Source organism: Oncorhynchus nerka, linkage group LG14 (assembly GCF_034236695.1).
Source record: "Oncorhynchus nerka isolate Pitt River linkage group LG14, Oner_Uvic_2.0, whole genome shotgun sequence".
Lineage (NCBI taxonomy): Eukaryota > Metazoa > Chordata > Actinopteri > Salmoniformes > Salmonidae > Oncorhynchus > Oncorhynchus nerka.
This window is the reverse complement of record NC_088409.1, coordinates 34395137-34405665: the sequence shown is the minus strand read 5'-3', so window position 1 is coordinate 34405665 and position 10529 is coordinate 34395137. Positions and strand designations below refer to the sequence as shown.

General features: G+C 45.4%; 1 pseudogene; it reads left to right on the top strand.

Moving 5' to 3' along the window:
* Nucleotides 1-317: 317 nt before the first annotated feature.
* Nucleotides 318-7966, top strand: LOC115142183 (G-protein coupled receptor family C group 6 member A-like; annotated as a pseudogene).
* Nucleotides 7967-10529: the final 2563 nt, after the last annotated feature.

Sequence of the window (10529 nt, the reverse complement as noted above, 5' to 3'; positions counted from 1 at the left end):
ATTTTAGACGAAAAATGCAAAAAAAGGTCTGATCTTTAAGAGGTTTTAATTAAAGGGTCTGGAAACACTTGGGTATTGTGAGAACATTTCCGGGAAAAGAGGTGAGTCAACAAGGTCTTTCACCTTCAACAATAAATGTTTATATTGTACTTCAGATAGAGATCAGCTGTGACTTACATTTGTGTGACTTGTCTGTCTGTCATCTTTAGCTGAAAGAAGGTGAGTCAGTCAGTGTGGATGTCTGTCAGAGATATTGGCCTGGGCTGGGAGGGGGCAGGGTTAAACATACATTAGATGAGATTAGGAGGAAGCAACAGGTGTGTTTTTACTGGAGATACTGACAGGTCACTGTGTCAGTCTGCTAGAGGAGCTTACAGAGTGAGAGACAAAGAGAGAAAGAGAGACAGGGAGAAAGTGAGCGGAAGGGAGAGCGAGAGAGACAGAGAGAGGAAGAGAGAGAGAGAGAGAGAGAGAGAGAGAGAGAGAGAGAAGGAGAGGGAGAGAGAGAGACGGACAGACACAGTTGGGGAGAGACCGGGAGTGTGTGAGAGAAACTGCAAAGGAGAGACACCGAAATTGAGAATTGGACAGTACCACCAGAGAGACGTGATGGAACCCATTGGTGATGTTCTCCACCTGTTAGTCATCCTGTCCTTGTTGGAGACAGGCAATGCCAAAGTGGGAGACTTCAAAGCAGCAGGAGCTACAGCACCGGGAGATATCATCATTGGAGGGCTGTTTGCCATCCATGAGGGAGTAGAGGAATCCGCCAACCTCTCAGCACCCCATGCATCACAGTGTGCCAGGTGAGTGCCAAGATAAGATTTGGTGTTGTAAAGAGAATCCCGAAGATTCTCTCTCTCTCTCTCTCTGTGGGGTGTGTGGGATTCTGTCCGCATGTATGATTAAGTGTTCGTGAGAGAGAGTTGATTTACTCTGACAGGTTGACCACAGACAGTGTGATGATCCAACTACGCCTTATGTACCTTTCACAAACACACACACACAAACGCATACACACACACACACACACACACAAACACACACACACACGCACAGGTTCAACATGGACGGGTTCACCCAGGCATTGGCTATGATCCACGCTGTAGAGTCGGCCAACAGATCCCCTGTCCTGACTACACTAGGGATCTCTCTGGGGTACCGTATCCACGACTCCTGCTCTGATGTCACCACCGCTCTGAGGGCCTCAGCTGACTTCACACAGGTAAAAGCTCTTTAGCCGAAACGTTTGTCAAATCAATCCACAGCAAGTATAGATGAGTGTGTGGCCTGTTTTCATTTGTATAGTTTATCTTCCATTAGCCAGCATCTCATTTAAATGGTGTACATTTTTTACTTCACAGGAGCCCACCACGGACTGTGGGGGAGGGGCCAACACCTCTAACTCTTCCCCGCCGATCATGGCCGTTATTGGGGCCTCTTCCTCTGAGATTTCCATCTCCGTTGCCCGGCAACTCAATCTAGAGCTCATCCCTCAAGTAAGCAGCCAACCCCTCCCCCCCCTCCACAGAGTGACGGTTGATGGACAGTAACAAAATCAATAACAATAAAGAACTGAGTTGTGTTGAATAAATGAAATAGACAGCAATGATGATACAGATGAATGGCCAAATCAATCCAACAGAATGTAGACAGAAATTAATTATCTCTTCGAATCACCACAGATCAGTTACGCCTCCACCGCCATCATCCTGAGTGACAAGAAACGTTTCCCTACTTTCCTGAGGACCGTACCTAGCGACCTGTACCAGACACGGGCCATGGTCCAGTTGCTTAGCGACAGCAAATGGACCTGGGTGGGCGTGGTCACAACAGATGGAGACTACGGCCGTTCTGCCCTGGACAGCTTCTTCTCCCAGGCAACCGCCTCAGGCATCTGTGTGGCCTTCAAGGAGATCCTCCCTAATTCGCTAACCAGGCCTGACGGTGAATCAGCAGTCAGACAAGTCGCCGCCACCCTCCGCCGGAACCCCAATGTCAAGGTGGTGGTGTCATTCGCCAAGCCTACTCAGATGATGTACCTATACCAGGAACTGAGGGGTCTGGGGTCGGGGCTGGGAGAGAGGGTGTGGGTGGCCAGTGACAGCTGGTCCTCGTCCAAGGAGGTCCTGGGAAAGATGGACCTCCCAGATATTGGTCATGTGGTGGGCTTCACCTTCAAAACAGGGAACCTGGCTCATTTCCATCACTACCTGATGAATCTGAGTGACAGCAATGATGTCATAGGAAACAACTCCTTCCTAAAGGAGTTCTACTCCCTGCCAAAAGGGTCGGGAGACCCCAAGGTTGTGTCCTCCTCCACAGCCGCAGCAGAGATCCTGTTAAACAACAGCTATGCGAACGTAGTCTTCAATGTGGAGATGGCTGTCAGTGCCATCGCCCATGCAGTGGCTGATATCTGCAGCAAAAAGGACTGCAAGACACCAGGCAATGTCCAACCCTGGCAGGTAGCTAATGCGCAACTCCTCAGGTCTACAACACATCAAACTTGACTTATATACTGTATCTCGTCTAATATACACTGAATATAACAAACATGAGGAACACCTTCCTAAATTTGAGCCGCACCCCCACTTTTGCTCTCAGAAAAGCCTCAATTTCTCAGGGCATGAACTCTACAAGGTGTCGAAAGTGGTCTACTGTGATACTGGCCCGCGTTGACTCCAATGCTTCCCACAGTTGTGTCAAGTTGGTTGGATGTCCATTGGGTGGTGGACCACTCTTGATACACACAGGAAACTGTTGAGTGTGAAATACCCAAAAACATTGCAGTTCTTGACACCTGGCACATACTACCATATCCCATTCAAAGGCACTTAATAGCACATATACACAATCCATGTCTCAATTGTCTCAAGTCTTTAAAATCCTTCTTTAACCTGTCTACTCCCCTTCATCTACACTGATTGAAGTGGATTTAACAAGTGACATGAATAAGCGATCACAGCTTTAATCTGGATTCCATCTGGTCAATCGATGTCATGAAAAGAGCAGGTGTTCTCAATGTTTTGTATACTCAGTGTATTTTGGAAATGGCTTGGGTCTATGGCATGAGAACTTGTATTTCAGGTGCTTGAAGCCCTGAGAGGCAGTCGGTTTGAGCTGGAGGGGAAAAGCTACACGTTTGACCAGAAAGGAGACATCAACATGGGCTATGATGTAACCCTGTGGAGGTCTGTGAGAGGGGTCATCAACATCCATGACGTTGTAGCTGAGTACCATCCAATCAACAACAGCTTCAGCTACACCAGCGGAAACACAAAAAATATCACTAACCTGAGGGTAAGGGTTAGGTTGAGGGTTAGGGATAGGGTCAAGGTTAGGGTTAGGGATAAGGTTAGGTCTCACTCTCTTTTAGTCTGTTTTCTAGGCTGCCACACAAAGGTTCAAGTACACATCCATATTAACCTATCCCACTTGACATAGAGACAAACACAAACAATCTACTTTTTCTTCCTCAAAGTGACTAAAGAAAACTAAACATACCTGTTTGAGAGACTTCTCAGCCAAACTGTACAACAAGTAAAGATGGAAATTAAATAACTTCAACTCAATGAAACAATGGGGATTGTTTGAATATGAAAACCACATACCTTCCACACACTGGGAGCACCTGTCTGTTACCACACATTCTTGTTGGATCTCAGTGATGATCTAAAAACAAAACAAAAACACAAAACTCATAATTACCAGAGCATATTGGTGAATACTTTGAATACAGCTGGTCTATTGAACATTGTTTTAAATCGAGAGCTAGGTTAAACTGTGTCCAGGAAACTGGCCGTACATATAAAGCTGTGTTTGAATGCTACTATTAATAGATTTCAGTCACAGTTTTCTTGGGTCAGCCATTTAAATTAGTGCATTGTATCCCAATGCAGGATGTGGTGTCTGTGTGCTCAGCTAGCTGTGAACCTGGGAAGTTCAAGAAGACTGCGGAGGGTCGGCACACCTGCTGCTATGAATGCATCAACTGCACTGAGAACCACTACTCCAACAACACTGGTTAGTTCTCTTGTACTGTCTGTCTATACACACCAGTGTACTCTATCTCTCCTCAGTAAACTAGAGTTGCTCTGTTGTTCACACAATCTTCCTCCATTTCTTCAATATGTTTCCTAAGATTTCCCAACACTGTCCTTATCCAAAACATTTAGTACTAGGCAACAACAGACATATTTCTAAATGCTAAACAGGTGTTCAAGCACTATCCTCCTTTCCTCTCCAGACATGGACCAGTGTCTCTCTTGTGATACAAAGAGAGAGTGGTCCCTGGAAGGGAGCTCTGGGTGCACCCATAAGACCCTGGAGTTCTTCTCCTGGCAGGATGGTTTTGCGGTGGTGCTGCTGGCGCTGTCAGCCCTTGGCATCGTCCTAGTTCTCCTGGTGGGGGCGCTCTTCCTACACCACCACCGGACCCCCGTTGTGAAGGCTGCCGGGGGGCCTCTCTCCCAGATCATCCTGCTCTCCCTAGTGGGAAGTTTTGTTAGTGCTGTGTTCTTTGTAGGTCATCCCAGCAGCCTACAGTGTAAGGTATGTACGGTACACACACTTTGGGAAACACTGATGTAATGCAGTGTTCTGTGACGTTGTCTGAATGTTTCCAGTGTTTTTTTGTAAATTCAGGGTTTATTGTGTGTGTATTGTTCTGAACCTTTTGTACCTTTGTGGTAAGGAATTTAGTTTGTAAACGGAAAGCAAATTTAAATACAAAGAGAGAATACGGCTGTCTCATTGTCTCATCTCTTCTCATCTCATCTCATTGTCAAGGTGCGTCAGGTGCTGTTTGGACTCAGCTTCACTCTGTGTGTTTCCTGCATCCTGGTCAAGTCCCTGAAGATCCTGCTGGCCTTCCAGCTCAACCCTGACCTGAAGGACATTCTCCGCCTCCTCTACCAACCCTATGCCATCATCTGTCTCTGCGTGGCCCTACAGGTCCTCACCTGCACCCTATGGCTGGTCCTGCAGAGCCCCCGGGAGAAGGCCACTGTCTTCGCCACCACTGTGCTGGCCGAGTGTGACGAGGGCTCCCACGTGGCGTTTGGCGTGATGCTGGGCTACATCGCTGTCCTGGCGCTTGTCTGTTTCGCCTGTGCGTTTAAAGGCCGCAAGCTGCCACAGAAGTACAACGAGGCCAGGTTCATCACCTTCAGCATGCTCCTCTACCTCATGTCCTGGGTAATGTTCGTGCCCGTCTATGTGACCACCTCGGGGAAGTACCTGCCAGCGGTGGAGATGGTGGTCATCCTCATCTCCAACTATGGCATCATCAGCTGTCATTTCTTCCCCAAGTGCTACGTCATCCTCTTCAAGAAGGAGCACAACACCAAGAGTGCCTTCATGAAGAACATCTATGAGTATTCCAGAAAGGGCATTACTGACTCTAGCTCTGTCTCTGAGACTTCAGTCTCTCAGACAGAAGGGAAGTGCATCAGTAACTCTTATTCCATCAGTTCACCTTCCTTCTTCATGTCTACTACACCAATAGAACCCACAGCACCTCAGAACTGTTGGTCTGTTGGCCAGGACATTCAGATCATTGACCCTGCAACCCATTGCACCGTCGTAGACCATGGAGTGTTTGTCACAGGTCAGCTGACTCGACCACACCATCTGAGGAGAAGCATGAGCCTATGAGTGGAGTGGACCAGTGTCTGGAACTTTTACATCTTACAGTACATCACACAGTGTGTCTCTGTGATCCTATCTTTGGTTTGACTGTTCCCATTTAGCTTAGTCTACTGGCATGTTTTTTGCCCAAGTGGGTTGTTTTTACATTCAAGGCAATTTAGGTAACACTTTATTTGACACTGATATGGACATGATAAACAGGCATAAATTCTGTCATACAGTGTCATGTTAATCATGGGGCGCAACTTTGGTTTTATAAATGGGGGGGACATAATATATATGCACTCCCGGTCAAAAGTTTTCAAACAACTAATCATTCAAGGGGTTTTCTTTATTTTTACTGTTTTCTACTTTGTAGACTAACAGTGAAAACATCAAAATTATGAAATAACACATTTAATAATTGCATTTCAATGAACAGGTGTGCCTTATTAAAAGTTCATTTGTGGAATTTATTTCCTTCTCAATGCGTTTGAGCCAATCAGTTGTGTTGTGACAAGGTAGGAGGGGTATACAGAAGATAGCCCTATTTGGTAAAAGAAACCACTACTACAGGACACCAGTAATAAGAAGAGACTTGCTTGAGCCAAGAAACATGAGCAATGGACATTAGACCGGTGGAAATTTGTAATTTGGTCTGGAGTCTAAATTGGAGATATTTGGTTCCAACCGCCATGTCTTTGTGAGACATAGTGTGGGTGAACAGATGATCTCCGCATATTTATTTCCTAATGTAAAGCATGGGGGAGGAGGTATTATGGTGTGGGGGTGCTTTGCTGATGACACTGTCAGTGATTAATTTAGAATTGAATTGGCACACTTAACCTGCATGGCTACCACAGCATTCTGCAGCGATACGCCATCCCACCTGGTTTGGGATTAGTGGGACTATCATTTGTTTTTCAACAACACAATGATCCAACACACCTCCAGGCTGTGTAAGGGCTATTTTACCAAGAAGGAGAGTGATGGTGTGCTGCATCAGATTACATATGTGGGAATTCCTTCAAGACTTATGGAAAAGCATTCCAGGTGAACCTGGTTGAGAGAATGCCAAGAGTGTGCAAAGCTGTGATCAAGGCAAAGGGTGGCTACTTTGAATAATCTCAAATATAAAATATATTTTGATTTGTTTGACACTTTTTTGGTTACTACATAATTCCATATGTGTTATTTCATAGCTACAATGTAGAAATAGTACAAATAAAGAAAAACCCTTGAAGAGTAGGTATTCGAAAACCTTTGACCGGTTGTGTATATTTTTTTATCCAGTCGGATAAACACTCTAAACAGCCTACCCGACCGCTCGGAGGCATCCTCATGGTCCTAAAGCACACTGTTGTTTGGTTTTGTATTACATTCCAATGATAAAACTGGGGGGGAATGCAATTTCAGAATGTGAAGGGGACATGTCCCTCCCCCGTCCCCAGTTTAAAGCCCCTGTGTTTATCTATCAATATTTCTATTGGTTAATTTTCTATGGTATACAGGGTTGATTTATTTGTGAACTGCATATGGTGTCTAAACCCATGTTAATGTGAAATGTTCTAATTGTAAAAATCATGGGGGATGCTGGAATTTGCTATGGGCATACTGTCATGTCGTGTGTTGGATCCCTGAATAGGCAGTTTCTGTACGCGATGTGTACAGTAAACAGCATTTTTCTAGGAGCTGATCCAGCAGGATACATATGAGATATTAAACAACAGGTGGGTCTAATCCTGAACGTTGGTTGATTAAAATCGCATTCCAGCTGGTGTCTAAACCACAAGTTACCACCGACTAAATCTATTACATTAAAATGCCTATTTAGCCTGTTCCATCTGACTGCGCAATCCACTATCTCATCAGCCCAGCCAAGCAATTTATAAACTTGATATCCACTATAAAAAGCATCTAGACATTATCTCACATTTATTTTAGACTAACATTTAGTTTCAACAGCGGAGATTTGTTAACCTTGCGAATAAAAAGTCAAACGAAACGAGGTGTGGAACCACAGTGTCCTGACGAGTGAGCACATTTGCTTTGCAAGGCAAAATCGCCGCTCATTAGTTCATTGTTGTGGATGTATCCAAATAAATGTCACGGTAAAACAGCCTTTCAAATGCAAATGCAGCTACTTTGCTGATATTCTTGGTGCACCTTTTGACGTGACTGTAAGTTATTCGTAGTTGGCTGGTTTTAGTGAAAGTAGTTGATCCAAACTAGCTCCTTGCAAAATGCACTTATTAAAATGACTCTGTGATCTCTATTTTGCTAGCTACTATTTTATTCAAGCGAATAGGGTAGTGAATTAGGTCGTGACAAAGCTCCCCTATGCCAAAAGAGTCTGTTATTGAAACCAGACCCTAGTCACAGCTATTTGAGACTAGCTGAACACCATCTCTAGTCTACGTCACTATGTTTTTGTGGTAAAGGAGCTGTTTGCAGACAGGAGAGCACATTTCTGTGCAAACGGATAGGCCCAAATCAAATCAAATCCAATTTTATTTGTCACATGCGCCGAATACAACAGGGGTAGACCTTACTGTGAAATGCTTACTTACAAGCCCTTAACCAACAATGCAGTTCAAGAAATAGAGTTAAGAAAATATTTACTAAATAAACTAATGGAGAAAAAAAAAGTAACACAAGATAGTTACATAACAATAACGTGGCAGGTAGCCTAGTAGTTAGAGTGTTGGACTAGTAACCGAAAGGTTGCAAGATTGAATCCCCGAACTGACAAGGTAAAAATCTGTCATTCTGCCCCTGAACAAGGCAGTTAACCCACTGTTCCTAAACTGTCATTGTTAATAAGAATTTGTTCTTAACTGACTTGGCTAGTTAAATAAAGGTAAAATAAAATATACAGGGGGTACTGGTACCAAGTCAATGTGTGGGGGTACAGGTTGGTTGAGGTCATTTGTAAAGTGACTATGCACAGACAATAAACAGTGAGTAGCAGTAGTGTAAAAACAAAAGGGGGGGGTCAATGTAAATAGTCCAGTGGCCATTTGATTAATTTTTCAAGGGTCTTATGCCTTGGGGGAAGATGGCTTGGTCCTAGACTTGGCGCTCCAGTACCGCTTGCCATGCGGTAGCAGAGAGAACAGTCTATGACTTGGGTGACTGGAGTCTTTGACCATGTTTGACACCGCCTAATATATAAGTCAGGAAGCTTGGCCCCAGTGATGTACTGGGCCATACGCACTACACTCTGTCGTGCCTTGTGTTCGGAGGCTGAGCAGCTGCCATACCAGGTGGTGATGCAAACAGTCAGGATGCTCGTGATGGTGCAGCTGCAGAACTTTTTGAGGATCTGAGTACCCATGCCAAATATTTTCAGTCTCCTGAGGAGGAATAGGCGTTGAGTGCCCTCTTCACGACTTTCTTGGTGTGTTTGGACCATGATAGTTCATTGGTGATGTGAACACCAAGGAATTTGAAGCTCTCAACCTGCTCCACTTCAGCCCTCTCGATGAGAATGGGGGCGTGCTCGGTCCTCCTTTTCCTGTAGGCCACAATCATCTCCTTTGTCTTGTTCACGTTGAGGGAGTGATTGTTATCCTGGCACCACACTGCCAGGTCTCTGACCTCCTCCCTATAGGGTGTGTCATCGTTGTTGATCAGGCGTACCATTGTTGTGTCATCTGCAAACTTAATGATGGTGTTGGAGTCGTGCTTGGCCATGCAGTCGTGGGTGAACAGGGAGTACAGGAGGAGACTGAGCACACACCCCTGAGGGGCCCCCGTGTTGAGGATCAGCATGGCAGTTGTGTTGTTACCTACCCTTACTACCTGGGGGCGGCCCTTCAGGAAGTCAATGATCCAGTTGCATAGGGAGGTGTTTAGTCCCAGGGTCCTTAGCTTAGTGATGAGCTTAGACGGCACTATGGTGTTGAACGCTGAGCCGTAGTCAATGAATAGCATTCTCGCATAGGTGTTCCTTTTGTCCAGGTGGAAAGCGCAGTGTTGAGTGCAATAGAGATTGCATCATCTGTGGATTTGTTGAGGCGGTATGCAAATTGGAGTGGTTCTAGGGTTTCTGGGATAATGGTGTTGATGTGAGCCATGACCAGCCTTTCAAATAACTTCATGGCTACAGACGTGAGTGCTACGGGTTGGTAGTCATTTAGGCAGGTTACCTTGGTGTTCTTGGGCACAGGGACAATGATGGTCTGCTTGAAACATATTGGTATTACAGACTCGGTCAGGGACAGGTTGAAAATGTCAGTGAAGTTGGTCAACGCATGCTCGGAAATACACATCCTGGTAATCCGTCTGGCCCTGTGGCCATGTGAATGTTGACCTGTTTAAAGGTCTTACTCAAATCGGCTACAGAGAGCGTGATCACACAGTCCTCCAGAACAGCTGATGCTCTAATACATGCTTTAGTGTTACTTGCCTCAACGCGAGCATAGAAGTCATTTAGCTCGTCTGGTAGGCTCGTATCACTGGGAAGCTTGCGCCTGTGCTTCCCTTTGTAGTCCGTAATAGTTTGCAAGCCCTGCCACTTCCGACGAGTGTCGGAGCCGGTGTAGTACGATTCAATCTTAGTCCTGTATTGAGGCCTTACCTGTTTGATGGTTTGTCGGTGGACATAGCAGGATTTCTTATAAGCGTCCGGGTTAGAGTCCCGCTCCTTGAAAGTGGCAGCTCTACCCTTTAGCTCAGTGCGGATGTGGCCTGTAATCCACGGCTTTTGGTTGGGGTATGTACATACGGTCACTGTGGGTACGACGTCATCGATGCACTTATTGATGAAGCCAGTGACTGATGTGGTGTTCTTCTCAATGCCATCGGAAGAATCACAGAACATATTCCAGTCTGTGCTAGCAAAACAGTACTGTAGCTTAGCATCTGCGTCATCTGACCACTTCTGTAATGAGCAA